This window comes from Natator depressus, chromosome 13 (assembly GCF_965152275.1).
Source record: "Natator depressus isolate rNatDep1 chromosome 13, rNatDep2.hap1, whole genome shotgun sequence".
Taxonomy (NCBI): Eukaryota; Metazoa; Chordata; order Testudines; family Cheloniidae; genus Natator; species Natator depressus.
In genome coordinates, this window is record NC_134246.1 from 27,726,469 (window position 1) to 27,742,198 (window position 15,730).

A 15,730-nucleotide genomic window follows, 5' to 3' on the forward strand; every position below is an offset into this window, starting at 1 on the left:
TGAGAACTCACCTTATGGTTATAATCTTCAGCAAGGAACAAACCTCAGCCTAACAGCACCACAATCCCCAGCACCTGCCCTGCCTCCTCCCATGGCAGAATTGCCAGCTATGTTCCTGGACCACAGAAGGGGCCAGACTTGGCCAGAAGGAGTGGCTCCAGGGAGAGATTAAGAGTGATGGCATAAAACCTTTCCTAAAATATTCCATAGCCTCCAAGCCCCTCTGCAGATCCTTAGTTCATTCCTCCACCCCTCATAGCCCCCATGCGAGAAGTATCTCCCTGATGTGCCAAAGGCAGTAAACTACCGGTCCTGTGTGGGAGGCTGTGTATCTTCTTTCACATGCTGGATTATGGAGGCAATTGTGTCACGCTGTGGGGCACGTGGGTTACTTTGTGCTAGTCTCCCCCCGCCCCAGCAAACAGAAGTAAACACAACATAGCAGCAAAACTCATGGAAAGATTAAAGCGGCTCTGGGGGGGATATTTAGGGAGTCTAGAAAGAAGCAGTCCAGGGGGCTGTCTATAAATCCCTACAATGGCGTAATATCTTTGGATTAGTCAATGTCAGAAGGGACTGAGAGAAACAGCGGCTCAGTATCCATACCTGGGAGCAAAACCATCCCAGGTCAAAGACAAAGAACCCTAAACATCCTCGGACAAAACCAATGCAAAGGCTAAATGAAGGTGAACGCCACCTAGCATGTGGCCAACCCATGCAAAATACTGTCCATGAGAATATCTAGCAACTCAAGCGCTTACTGAATTATGAAAACATTACAAAGGTTAAAAGCATTTAAATTCCCATTTCATTTACATATATTTTTAAACTGTTCATTTATTTGTGCAATTACTCCACTCACTGTAATATGCCATTAAGAACCGGGATGGAATGTTTTCACCTTCTAGTCTTTGAGCAGAGGGGAGTGGGGCAGCTAACAATGTTAGTAGTAATTAAAAAATTAGTCGTAGTAGTTTTACAAACATAGGAAAAAATGTGTTTCTGGACACTAGGGCCAAAAATTTCAAACTAAAGTTAAGCACTTACAGTAAAGTTTTCAAAAATGCGTAAGGCACAGATTTGCAAAGGTATTTAGGTAGGAAGGCACCTGCAGATAGAGCACTGGACTGGACTCAGGAAGCCTGGGTTCTGTTCCCAACTCTCCCACTGGCCTGCTGGGTGGCCTTGGGCAAGTCACTCCCTGTTCTGTGCCTCAGTTTCCCCATCTATAAAATGGGGATAATGCTCCTGCCCTCCAGTTAAGTACTTCGAGACCTGTGGCTAACAAGTGTCATATAGAAGCTGGATACTACAATTAGTGAAATTTCCAAATTGCTTAAGGGAGCTGGGAACCCAACTCCCATTGGTTTCAATAGGAATTAGGCACCTAAATACCTTTGAGGATCTGGCCCTTAATACCTATTGACTTCAGTGGGAGTTCAGCACCTAAGCTGATTAAGCCTGGTCTACACTACAAAGTCACTGTAAGCAGCCTTCCATCAACCTAGTTGTGCACATGTCCCCACTTATATTTGTCTCCCGCCAATCGATGTAAGCGCCCTGTTATGGCACCATGGTAACACCACCTCCCCGAGCAATGTTGAGCCAGGGCTGATGTACTGAGGTTGATACAGAACGAGTTTGGACACGGCATTCTTTCTGTTGACTCTAACAGTCCTCCAGCAGCTGTCCCCCAATGCCCGACACTGACCACTCCTGTCACAGATAATGAACTCCACTGCTCAGGGTCACCAAGACCGGAAGAACCCCCCTCCCCTCCTTTACACCCACCCTTTTAAAACCTCACAAATTTTTGAAATGCCTTTTCCTGATTGCCCGGCTTCCTCCCGCTTTTGGCTGCAGCATTTCAGCGCTGCAAACAGATGGGGGAACTGGGGCAGGCACAGAACAGCCACTAAAAGCATATCATTATTATGACCAGATCTAAAACAAAGTTATGGGCCGGGGCAGCAGGGGAACAGCTGTAGTCCTCCCAGCACAGAAGGAAGGAAAAGGGCTGAATGGATAAACAGTAGGAGGGGTTAGCGAGAGACTCTCCCAAACCATCCTTTAGCTCTCCCATTGTCCCTGGAGCAACAGAGGCTTGTGTGCAGAGATGGGAAAGTGGATGTGTGTCAATAGTGGTGGTTTTTTTTCAGGAGTCAAATTAGGACAAAATGGTATCAGTGCTTTAACCAAGCTTCTCCCCTCATCCTATGCTCCACCCAGAAATCCATAGTCACTAATGTTGCTGCTAAAATGATCACCTCTGGAATAGCCAACAATATCATCATTTAAACTGCCATCAGTGGATTTCAGTATTAACACTGCATTCAGAATAGTGGGGGCCAGGCTCATGCTTCTTTTAGAGCTTTTGGTTCCAGTGTGTCTATCTGCAGGCTCTCTTGCCCTCTTAACAGGGTCTATGAGCCTTGAAGTGTTTCACATTCTATTTTGAACAGTCACACTCAGAATGGGCACCACTATTTTAATATTACTTAAAAAACTCAGAGATCAGCTCCCTTTGCTGACAGGGAGAAAAGCAGTGGACAGGTGTGACAGTCTGTATCCTTATGTTCATCCTTTTTACAAGACTTTGACAAATTTTGTACAAAGTATGCCTTGTGAGGTATCATTTGAAAGCTCATAATCTGCTGAACATTATTGTCCCAGTAAAAGATCTGTGGTAACATTGTATGTAAAGTTATAATATTCTACTGTATAATATTACTGAGACATATTCCAAGTCTAGAAAAACAGCTCAAACCAGTTCCCCAGAAACAGGCTAGCCAGCTCCTCAGCCAAGCGTCAGCCTAATCAAATGGAGTATTACCTGGTTAGGTGGCCATTCTTTGGCGGGAAGAAGGGTGTGAGTGAAAAATGGCAGGAAATTCCCAAACAGACAGCCTCGCTGTCTCCTGAACCTCAGCTGGAGATGATTTTTAAAGAAAAAGAGGGCTATAAGAAAGAAGAACAGAGGCTCCAAAATATTCCTCCTTTCTCTCTATATACAGCAACCATAACACCTGAGGAACAAAGAAACAGCTTTGAACTGAGGGGGAGGAATCCTGTTTGAAAGGAGTTAAGCCAGTCAGACTGCTAAAGCATGTGGTGAGAGAAATCTTTGCTTTGAATTCACTTAGCTTGTTAAGTTAGGTACTAGTTTGTGTTTTGCCTTTTATTTCTTTGTAACCAATTCTGACTTTTATGCCTCATTACTTGTAATTAAGGCTATGATTTTGTCATGGTTATTTTTAGTAAAAGTCGTGGACAGGTCACAGGCAATAAACAAAAAATCGTGGAAGCCGTGACCTGTCCCTGACTTTTACTAAAAAAAATCCCTCACAAAATGGTGAGGGAGGAGGGTCCAGCACCCTGCCCCTCCCTGCAATGGCTAGGAGCTGCAGGGACCCCATAACCCAGTGGATGGAAGGGGTCCCCTGCCACCCTGTGGAGCTGGGAGCTGTGGGGGACCCCCTGCCAGCGCTGATAAGCTCTGGGGTCCCTCTGCCACCAGCGGCTAGGAGCTGCAGGGGGGCAGCTGTTTGCAGCAACTGAGCAGCTGCAGGGGGCCCCTGCCAGCCGCGGTGGCTGGGAAGCTGCGGGGGGGCCTGCCTGCAGCCATTGAGCAGCTCTGGGGTCCCTCTGCTGCCAGCGGCGGTGGCTGGGAGCTGCAGGTGGGGCAAGGGGCAGCTGCTCACGGCAGCTGAGCCACTGCAGGAGGGACCCCTGCCAGTGGTGGCAGCTGGGCAGTTCAGAGGTCACCGCCGACGTCGGCGGCTGGTCAGTTGCAGGGTCAGCTGCTGGGCAGCTGCGGGAATGTACCCTGCTATCTGTGGAGGCTGGGTGGCTGCGGGGTCCCCCGCTGCCGGCAGCGGCTTGTTAGCTGCGGGGCCCCCAATGTCAGGGAGGTCTCTGGAAGTCATGGATTCCGTGACTTCCCGTGACCTCCATGACATAATCTTAGCCTTACTTCTAATCACTTACAATCTATCTTTCTGTAGTTAATAAACTTGTTTTGCTGTTTTATCTAAACCAGTGTGTGTTTGGATTGAAGTGTCTGGGAAACTCCATTTGAGATAACGAGGTTTGTGCATATCATTGTCTTTTAATGAAATGACGGGTTTTATATGAGTTTGTATTGTCCAGGGGGGGCTGGGCAGTACAAGACACACATTTCTGGGAGAAAGTCTGGGACTGGGAATTTGCTTCTGTCACTCTGCAATGTAATTCAAGGGTGGCAAGCTGGCTGGCTATGGCACTCATATAGTATAGCTGGAGGTGATTTACATGCTGGAGGCTGTGTGAGAGCAGGCCAGGAGTGGTTGCTCTCACAGCAAAGCAGTGTAAAAGGCACCCCAGGTTGGAGAACTGAGGGGACACAGCTGTCCAACAGTCCAGATTGTATCCTGGGGAATGCCACAACAGGATAATATTACACAGCAGAGAGGTTTGAAAATCCCAGTGGCTGGACACCCAGAGGAAGCCTGCGCATCCAGCCAGCTTGTAAAGGGGTGATAAGCCCCACCTCTGCAAAACTCTGTGAGATCTTTGGATAAAAAGGGCCATGGAAGTGCAATGTATTGTTACATTGTTCTTACTCTTTGCCCCTTGTATGCTCTATGGTCCCTTTGCACTTGGAAATACAACTGTACTAAACCATGCTGCCCACCCTAACCTAAATTGGCAGATTTTCAGAAGAGCTCAGTATGTTGAGTGAACGGTGGGTGCTGAGCCTGTCTGAAAAGCTGGCCTTTGTTTAGGTGCCTAACTGGGAGCTTAGCTCTTTGGAAAATCTGACCCAGAGCTCTTTGGAAAATCTGGCCCATAGTTTCTCTAAGTATAAAAATCATTCCTTTGGAAGATCCTGCAAATTGAAAGCCCAGATAAATTGGCGTGACCTTGTGAATGAGATTAATTTCTGTGCTGATTCAAACACCATGTGAAGGACGACATCATCTCAGACCAGATAATAGGGATGGCGAACAGATTTAGTTCTCCGGACAGAGCTTCCGCTATTTATTAAGTAGATTTAGGACTTAGTATAGGAGGTGAAATTTAAGCCTTTGAACACACATTGCTTGGATCAACTTTACCAGCAGGTATGAGGTCCTCATGAAAAAATAATTGGTAATAGTATCTCCAGAGACTCTCTGGCAACATCACACACATACAGGTCCATCTCTCTCTCACACGCTCACTCACACACACACAGAGTCATTTTTGATCTATTTTGAGTTTTTAAACCCAGCTTTCCTGAGTAAATCCTCTGACTTCAATGAAGTTATTCTGGATTGACACACATGTAGCTGAGATCAGAACCTGGCCTGCACTGTTTAATCAACAAAGCAAAAATGGAGGTTAAACCCTATAATCTGAGCAGGAAACAGGGGCATCTGGAGTCATTCCAGGGACATTACCAAAATGCACAAATGCCTACAACTTGAATATTGCTCCAACACAGCAGGAAGCTTGTGCTTGTGGTAGCACACCCTAAGGAGCCACAAAATGGGGCTCTATCCCTGGTTCTGCCACAGCCTTGATGTGTGACCCGCAGCTGGTCCCTAACACAGCTGGTTAGGAATTTCTCGATGAAATGTTTTTCCGGGAGAAAACACCAGCTCATCAGAACTGGAACGTTTCATGGACACATGTCAGTTTTGACAAAACTTTAGTTAGGAAGTTTTCTTGGGGCCAAGATGGAATTTCTGGTCAAAAACAGAGAGACCTCAGAACAGCCAACTTATTAGGCTACTCAGCTGGCATGTGTGAGACCCAGATTCAAGTCTCTGGTGGGCATCAAGCAAAGCAGAGAATTGAATCTGGGTCTTCAACATCCCAAGTGAGTGCCCTAACCACTTGGCTATTCTGGATTAGGGCAGGTCGCACGTGGGGCTTGGCTGTGTTTGTTTGTTTGGTGAGAGGGCAGGGGTGAAAAATGTCAAAAGGTCTCATTTCCATTCTGATGCAGAACAAAACCAATGTACAGCACTCAAACAATAGAAGTTTGTCACGAGACAGAATTATTGATTTCCCGCCAGCCCAGATCACTAAGTAGGCCAATACTTTCTAAAGGGGCTACTAAGTTGGGGTGTCTCAATTTTCAGATGCCCAACTTGAGCAACCACAATCAGCTGGCCCCTCCCAGCATTATGATCATGTCAAGACCAGAACCAGCCTGTAAGGTCATCCACTGCCCGCTAGCTTCAGCTGGAGAATACTAAGGGTAATTTAGAGATACCTGTACCTAGGGCTAGAGCATAGAAGTAGAAAGGCATAAAACATCTGGTTATCAAACGAGTCAATGGACCTTTGTGAGGTTGGGGTTTTACTTGGGGGCACAAGGCAGCACACTCTACCCCTTGGTAGTTGCTATATAGCGATAGCTCTGTCACAAATGTAGGTTTGGTGTAACCCCTCCCCCCCAGTGACCACTTAGTGAAGTGCTATCGCTCATTCAACTCACATCATTTCTGGGTGGATCTCCGCCACTCCTGAGGGAATAGAAAGGAAATAGGGAAGGGAGGTGTCAGGAGTTCATGCCTTCCTACAAGTGACCCCAAGAGCCTGGCAAGTGTGCCCAGCACTATAAAATGTGGTCCCGAAGGGGAAACAAACAGAACCCCATGCCAAGTAGGCTCCTGGTCATTCAGAGCCCTTAGCCAGCTCAGCTACTACAGCAAAGCTGGGAAAAAAGAGAGTAGAGACGCAGGTCATGGATTCATAGCATCTCTTAGAGACCAGCAGAAGGTTGCTCAACCCAACAAGGAGAAAGGTCGCCGAGCATTTATGTCATTCATGTCACATTGCGACCAAAACCCCAGCCAAAAATTAGCCCTGGCTGAATGGTTCCATTTAGAGAAAATCTAGACCTTCAGAAATGTATCCTGCCGTACTGAATGGGTCCGGGCTTCAGATCTCAGAGGGGCAGGCTCCTGCAGGAATTGCCAGCACTTGCTGGCTTCTGCCACATCAGGAACTCTGTGAGAACTGCGTCACTCCTAGAATTTCTATATTTGTCCCTCTGGTCAGGGAGGCAGAGAGGAGACATGGGGCAAATGTGAAGGGAAATGCAGTTTTAAAGCCTCTAAAGGGTTTGAGGGAAAGAAAAGGGCTTGAATCGGATCTATTTTAACAGAAATGAATTGTCCATCTCTGCTGTAAGATGGGATTCTTTTAGGAGGCCATGTGTATATAGTGATCCACGTGCAGCATTGTCAGCTATTGGGCTCACCACCACTTCAGACACACACAGAGCAAGAGAGGCAAGAAAATGTTTTCTCCCTTCCTCAGACAGCCAGGAGATGGTGCTGAGGTGGGCAACCCACCTAAGGGCAAGGCCAGGGAGCCAGTGAACTGCAAGAACTACCACAACTGTCTCCAAACTGCCCTTTGGCCCTGTATCAACCGCAACGATTTCTGTGGTTTATCAGGCGACAAGCTTTCTCAGATTAACTGCCTGGGCAGATGTCTACGAATGTGTTTGCACAAAGCTCGCTCCAAACGCGTCCACCTTCACCACAGAGATTTCCTACAGGATTACACCCCAGCAGTAATGGAAGCAAAGGGACCCTTCTGCTCCCCCCAGCCACCCCAGCTGCACAAGCACAGCCACTAGTTGTATTCCATGTAGTGGCCCAGCTAATCGACCCAGACTGGGTAATCCTGACATTGGCCCCAAGCACCGACCCTCACAAGGAGCTCCTGTCCCACTTCATAGAATGGACCAACCGTGTAAGAGTAGAACTTCCCCAGAAGCAAACTTGAATCCAGATGCCCTTAATTGCCTCTGGAGGAATGTCTCCATGCCTCTCAGGCCTGGGGAAAGCCAGTATAGAATAACTGTGCTCATGTCTAAGAGAAATCATCACTGCTCTCTGCTAAGCAAATCTCCCTGTAGAACGCAATAGTCTGCCCAATCCTCAGAAAGCCAACACCTGATGCAGAAAAGCTCACTGATTCCAGACTCCTGGGCAATCTCAATGACTTACTCCTGATTCACACCGGGGTAAGTGATAGGAACATCAGCCTCAGAGACTCCTGTTTGTAGGGTAGTTTTCATTTTCTCCTGAGATGTTTATACTCTCTATTCTAATTACAAACCTCAGGCCTAACGTTTCCTGTAATTAAATTGACAGACCTTAGGGTCCCACGTGAAGTTTCTCTGTTGGCTTTGATCCTGAGTGAAGGGTTCGTGCCAGTTCCAGCTTTTCATCAGATATCTTCTTCGGCTTTGGTTTCATTTGAGAGGTTCTTGGGCTGCCATTGAGGGTCATCTGCGTAATACAGCAGCACATCCAGGCAGACTCGGCTTGTGAATCACTGGGTAGGAAACTCATAAAATTTGTGCTCTCCAGACAAGATTACTGTGTTGCTCTTCATTACTAATTGAGCAGCGTACTTAGGAGACTCTGTGAAGCACAAAACATCACTTAGCGATTTAAATGTATTCAAGAAATACACATGGCAGGAGCAGCTGTCTTTCAGGGTGTCCTTCCAGCCAACTTGGATGTGACTGTTTGTGTTAACAGGGAAAGCTTGAGCTGGTGCTGCACTGTTCTAATTTGAAGAAGACGTGTGATTACTGTAAGGAATCACAACTCATTCCTAAGGACACAGCGGTCTAACGAGACGGCTCGATTTGTGTTTACTTAGCAAAATTGTACATGCACGCATCGAGGGCTTGTGACTCTGGGCTTCAGAAATAGGTCGCGTGCTGGTGAGCTAAATAAGGTGCTCCATTACAGCGTGCAACAGACAGGAACTGCCAGCAGATCGGATGACCTCTCCTATCCAGCAGAGGGCAGTGGTGTGCACACAAACCAGCCCATTAATTAAGGTCAATGTGGTTATAAATTGTTCTCGCAGCTGTTCAGAGGAGGATATGGCTGTCCCTAATGTCTGCTTTCAGCCAGCCAACTGGGTACTCAATTAGGAGTGGGGAAGCGAAAAATAATTATTATCCTGAGGATCTGTACAATATCAACATTGTATCAGGAAATTGTCATTTCCAAACTGCCAAAGGGGGAGGGTGGGGAGGCAGCGCCTATGCCCAGATTAAATCAAGTCACATTTCAACTGCTTGACGGTTTTATCATCAAGCAAGGACAGTTGTTTCCCTACAGCAGAGGCCAGCCTTGCTCTGAGGCCATTAGAGATGTTTATGCAAACAATAGGGAAGATTTAGAGAGGTTGTGTGGAGCAGCGGGAAATGCCAAAGCTGTGAGGCCAAATACAGACAGGGGGCTTGCACTAACACCCGGAATGCTTGCAGTGCATGTGTGAACAACAACAGCGGGAGGAGCTGAAGTCACAGTAACATCAAATGCCTTGATCAGGTGGGACCTGGATGTCGGCTGTAGCCTCACTCCTTCACACGCACTTCTGAACCCATTTCAGTTTGGGCATATTTGGATTGTTCTGTCCATGGGGTTTGGTGCGCTGAATTCACCACCCTGCGTAGACCCTGCTGGGCTACGTTTATGTGCTCTAGGTACCTAGAACATGTCAGCAGAGACACACAGGTCAGTTAGAGCTCAACACGCAGCCTGGGGCATGGGCAGTGAACCCAGCCCCCCAACCCCTTCAGAATTGCCACGGCTCGCCTCCAGTCTGAGCTACCTTCACTGCTCAGGCTGCCCATATGCCACAGGGGCGTTTGCCACAAACATTTCTCTCCTGGTATGCAGGGGGAGTGGTTCGCCCTGTCCCCCGAGGGCCGGGGTTGCTGGCTGGGCTGAAAGAGGCGATAGGTGGGCATGGGAGAGAGGGGAATGGAACTGGTTGGGTTGGGGGGTGAGGGTTGGGAATGAAGGGGACTGATTGCTGAGGTGGGGAAGTGATGATGGGGGGCTGCAAGGGGGACTGGTTGGGGGAAGGCAAGGTAGCCCCCTGGTGTTGGCTGGACTTGGGGAGAGTACAAGGCACCAATGGGTGCAGGCAGCGCTGAGGTGGGCGGAGGTCACTTGTGCTGCAAGCGACTGCTTGGCACGTCACAGAGACCTGGAGGCTCCTGGCACCAGTGGCTGCTGTGAGGAAGAAGGCACAGGGGGCTAGTGCGTCATCCTGCCACGTGCTGCTGGCACTCTCGGCCTGGCCCTCTGCTCCCTGCGGCGCAGCAGCCAGCCATGTGTTTGGGCCCCACACAGGTATACTGGCCTGAGACAGGTTCCTCCTTGCAGGGTTTCTCACCAACACAACCGAGAAGCCACCCTGCAGTCTCCTCCAGCCCAGCCCACAAAACAGTACACACCCTTGTGAGTGCCACCGGCTGCTAAGGGGCGGCAAAGAATTCCCCCATGGACACCAGCTCTGCGTTCCTCAGAGCCAGCGGTGAGTGACACACAACATGCACAAAACCCTCCTGGTTTGTAAATGTAATTGCAAAATTCATAGATTTACGTCCGACTTAGTAGTTTTGTAATTACAGTTAAAAACCGGGAGGCTTACAGAACATTAGGGAGGGCTGAATCTCTGCTACAGCACCAGCCTCCTGCTTACTTTGTCCCTCGTCTGAATACTGAAAGATTTCAGAACCACGATGGGTAGGAAATCAAAGGGTGAGTGGTTACTGTCCAGAGCTGATCACAGATGGCGGCCCCTGGGCCTGGGAGCCGGCTGAATTGCCTTCTCATCTGTCTTCCTGTCGATTTGCTTCTAGACTGAAGACACCCTCTAGCGGTCTCTCCTACTTATTATGGCAGTGCACCAAAGACATTTTTTAGCCTTCACACTTTTTCAGCATACTTCTACCCTTCTCCAGCAGGTCTCAAAGAGCATCACACACATTCATTCATGAATCTCCCCGTGGGCAGGAGGAAGCGTGGTATTACAACTTGGGACACTGGTTAAGTGACTTGCCCAAGGTTACACACCAGGTCAGTAACAGAGGCTGTTTCTGCAACCAGAGGGGATTAAGATCTCGAGATCTCTCCAGAGATGGGCAGAGGAAGGGGGTGGTGAGTGGAAAGGTGAAGCTGTGCAGGTCTGTCTCTGCCGTGTCCCTTGCCAGCTGCGCTAGAGAAGAGGCAGGGCTTGGGTGTATGTAAAGGTGATTCTCATTCCTGGCTGCCGCACATGGACAAACCTTGGTGTTTTTCCCACTTCTGGGGCTCGACGGATAGTAATAAACAGAATGATACATGAACAAGCAGCTTCAGTTTGATTGGGTGCTGTTGGTGCAGGGTCACACTAGCCGTTATGCCTGTACCTGGACAATCAGCAGGATTCAGAGATGTGATCCTGAATCCCAGAAGGTTCCCAGGCTTCTACCCACAGGTGCCTTGTTTGTTCTCTGCTCCTCCTACCAGCACCCACTGGCATCAAAGGGAACCGACTCCTACCACGGAACAGGGAATCACATTGCACAGTCTTCTCTGGGCTTGGTTTCCTGGCCCCGTCATGGCTATGCAGTGTTATTCCAACTCCCACATACTCCCCGTCCCCCTCCCCAGACATCCTGCTTGTGACGCCCCAAAACTGCCTCTAAGCCCCGTTCTCCCCCGGGTGCCCTCTTTATAGGACACCTCCCACACACATGCTGGTTCAACTCCTAGGGGACCTTCCCTCCCGCTGACCTAAGCTCCCTTCTCAGCAGAGGAAACAGACAGTACCTGCTCCCTCACAGGGTCCTCTGCTGACCTAACACCATCCAGCTGACTCATCACAAAATTCGCCCCCCTCCCCTCCAGCTGTACTGACTCTCGTAGCCTGAGATGCCTAGTGGCAGTGCACAGGGTCTCCCCAAGTCCCAGCGTGATCAATCAGACAGCACTGCTGACTGCATCGCAGCTCCAAACTCCCTCACCCCCGCACAGAAGGTCTATCACTGGAGCGCCATGGGGAATGGGCTGCATAGGGAAGGGGTGAAGCAGGTAACCAAGTGCCCACTGCAGCAGCATCCCCTGCTCACCTCATCAGTGCCGCCTGACGCAGCATTAGCTCATGTAAGCCCCCTAAAGAGCACAGCAACGGGCGTGCCTGAATCCCTGCCTCTGGCTGTTTGTCCAGCCCTTTCGTCGAGAAGCTGATTGAAATGTAACGTTTGTGTTTTTAAAATGAACATACAAATGGGGGTTCCATGCTCTGCGCCCCGCTGGCTCTGGATGCTCCCTTGCACCGTAGCAGCAAGAACCATGGTGGGGCAGATGGTGGTAGGTTCTGCCCCTTCCTTTATCATCAGCCTTCTCCGAGAGGCGCGAGGCCACTGCGCACTGGAAGCTTCTTTTCATCTTCTGAGGACGTCAGGGCGGCGGCCGTTTGGATGCCAAGTCCCACGAAAACGAAGCCTGATTGTGCTCTGCAATTAAAAGTGAGCGTGCCCACTCCCCACGACACCCACCAGCTTCTGTCTCACCCACGGCACACTAACGCCAGCGGCCCTGAGCACTTCCTGCTTTGTGCAGGGTAAATTCCGACTGCATTGCCGAGGTGGAGCTCTGAGGTGGAACTTGCCAACACTAATCGGATGCAACGCTTTGGAGGTCAGCTCAGAAAATGATTCTCCAGTTGGAATTTCTTAGAGGAGAGAGCGCAAGGAGGGCACGTTACCTGACACCCCTTCCTGGACGCTCGGAGCTCGTTCCAGAAAGAAGAGCCTGCTGGGAAAGGCGTACGGGCTACCTTCCGGGGGCTGTTTTCTAAATGTCATGCAACGAAGCAGCCCGGAATGTCATGGGCAATAACATTCCTTATCCATAATTGATGCCAGAGCTGGTGTACCTTTAATAATAAAGAGAGTGGATATTTTATTGATGATGAAATGGACCTCCTTGCTCTGATCCTTTTTGTAAGAACAGGACAACCTTCTTCCCTGGAAGCAAAACTAATACAGTCTTGGGAAACCCATATTATGCTTTTTTTTTTTTTTGGGGGGGGGGGGGGGGTTGGGGGGAGGCATAGGGTTTTTTTTATTACAGCAGGTTTCAGAGTAGCAGCCGTGTTAGTCTGTATTTGCAAAAAGAAAAGGAGGACTTGTGGCACCTTACAGACTAACCAATTTATTTGAGCATAAGCTTTCGTGAGCATCCAATGAAGTGAGCTGTAGCTCACGAAAGCTTATGCTTAAATAAATTGGTTAGTCTCTAAGGTGCCACAAGTACTCCTTTTCTTTTTATTACAGCAGTTTTACTTTCCTTTGGGGATTGAGGACATGTTCCTAGTGGATTTATGGGCCTTGCCTAGAAGAAGAGGAGATGACATATAGAGACATGTTCTGATCTCATTTACAGCCAGTGTAAATCTGGAGTAAGTACATTGAATTCTGGTCTGGTTTTCTATACACAAAAAACTACCATGTGCAGCACTTTCAATATAAATGCTGTTTTTGAAATTTTTTCTATTAAGCCAAAACAGCAATAAGACCCAAAGCAGCATCTCAGTGTGAGTATCTCGGCTGTAGCAGAACTTGGCCAGGCTGAGAAACAGAATAGCTGGCAGCTGAATGCTGCAAGCAGGAAGAGTGCTTAGAAATTCAAAAGTATCGCTGAAAAACAAAGGCATCACTGTTTCCTAGCGAATATATCCCAACCCCAGCAGAACTCAGATCAAAATCTGGCCTGAACTCACTGCAACTCTGGGCAGATTTATGTTGTAAACCAGTACCCATCAGGACCAAAACCCCAAAAGACACAAGTATCTGGTATGAACTTATATAAGGGTGCAGGTGACGGCAATAGGCTCAAGGTTTGGGAGCACATTCAACAATTAGGATGCTAATCCGTAATAGCTAAACCTCACGGGTCTGCAAAATCAGCCTGGAAATCTCAGGAGTGGAGGGTCTCTGTCAAACCCACACAGATGTCCCTTTACTCCAGGGGTCTCAAACTCAATTTACCTTAGGGCCAGTGCCAGTCCTCAAATCCTCCCAGCGGGCCAGTAATGTCACTGAAGATGGTGTTCAGAAAAGAAAACGATTATATTGTATTTTTTATTTCGAATTTCTTAGAAATAATAAAACTGTCATACAACGTTGTACAATTCTTCGCCTGCCAGAGAGTTTTTAGTGTTTGCCAGACACCTGGCAACGCTTCAGTTCTGTCAGTTTGTTGATGTTTGGCCTCAGTGACTGAGCAGTTGAAACCTTCAGGATTGCAGCAAGGTGGGCATCAGATAGTTGTGTTCGGTATTTTGACTTGTTTATATTCATTGTGGAAAAAAGTGACACGGCCTCCATGGCTGACTCTGCCCGGCGACCTGTGACGGTATCTCTGTCCCTCTCCCCCAGCCAATGGGAGCTGGGGCGGGGGGGTGGGGCAGCGTGTCTGTATACGTCTCTCCTCTGCGGGCCACAATGGGGAGGTTCTTAGGCCGCAGATGGTCCACGGTCCGGGACTTTGAGACCTCTGCTTTACTCAGTCTTAATTTGTAATGAAAGAAGTCCCAGGGGGACTCAAGCAATTAGGTTCCAGGGCTCAAGCAATTTTTTTACTTTAATAACTGATGCAGCAAGCCCAGAGGTGCCAAGGCTATGAACTGCCAAGCCCAGAGGTGCCAGGGTTCGGCCCTGGCAAGCCTTGGCACAAATTAAGCACTGCCTTTACTGGGTCTGGATTCTGGTTGAGAGGAAACTTGATCAAAGGATCAAAGAGGGGGGTGAGAGAGAAGAATTCTAATGGAAAAAACCAAGGTAAGAAATGCAGCAGAGCAAAGGCAGTGTGCAAACAAAGCAGGGCCTAGGTGTCTATTTTAAAGTCTCTGCACACAACAAAGCAGGCAATCCCAGGCCTGGAGCAGCCACAGGAGTTTCAGGTACCAGAGGATGCCGTTCGCGGTCCGTGCAGCAGCCCCGGAGCCTTGCGAGTAACGGGGGGGGGGGGGGGGGGGCAGCAGCTGCAACAGGCACATCAGTTGTTTTTTAATAACCCATCTGCCTAGTTCTAATAAATCAGTGCCCATTTTAAAAGCTGCCAACACTATTTTTAGGGCATACATGGAAGCACCTACTAGGCCCCGGAAATGTGCTGAGTGGCCCCCAAATTCTCCAGCCCTCTCCGCATCTTAGAAAGTTTTGTTTGCTTTTCCTCTCATTGCAAAGTAAATGCCTTTTCCCTATGCTGAGGGGCTGGATTAGTTCATCTGAATTTTTTTTCCGTAGAGAAATCCTAAGGGATAGAACAGTGCCTTACCTTCTATTTCAAGGGAGTAATCCAGTGCCAGTATCTAATTGCAAATGTCTATCACCTCCTCCCAATCTTAGCACTGCAGCAGGCTACGAATTTCACTGTGTTCTTCTTCTGTTAATAAAGACTAAAGAGGTGTCTTGTGCTGCTCATTACCGAAACAACAGAGGAAGGGAAAGCAAAGTTACCCCTGCAGTCACTTCCTCAGAGAGCTCCTTGGAAAGTGCTCGACTGGCTGGATGCCATGACCTCAGCCCAACCCCAAGGCAGCACACCCTTGTCTGTTGTACACAAAGACAGCTGCAGGCACTTCTTTTTTAACTGATTATATGGAGAGTAGAGAGTAGATTATACGGAGAGAGAAGAGGAGGAGGAGGTCTGCCTGTGTGCATCTGTGTGATGATGGAGGGACAGAGACAGTAGCCAGACATAGCTTCCTAGCATCAAAAGGGGTGCAGGGATCTACTCTGCAAAATATTTTCTCCCTGCTGAATTTTAGCCCCCACCGGCTCCCCTTGCTGATTCCTGACAGCCTCGCCCGGGGGAATTGGAGCTTTCTGTTGCCTCTTCGGTTGTATAAACCTATTTTAAACAGCAGCATGTCAGATGTG

General features: G+C 48.6%; 1 long non-coding RNA gene across 1 annotated transcript in view; it reads right to left on the reverse strand.

The window, feature by feature from the left end:
* Window positions 1-15,286, reverse strand: part of LOC141997808 (uncharacterized) — a 39,557-nt gene extending 24,271 nt beyond the window's left edge. The window contains exon 1 of the long non-coding RNA XR_012641768.1: window positions 15,126-15,286. This is a non-coding gene — a long non-coding RNA (uncharacterized LOC141997808). The remainder of the gene's footprint in view (window positions 1-15,125) is intronic.
* Between the last annotated feature and the right edge of the window lie 444 nt (window positions 15,287-15,730).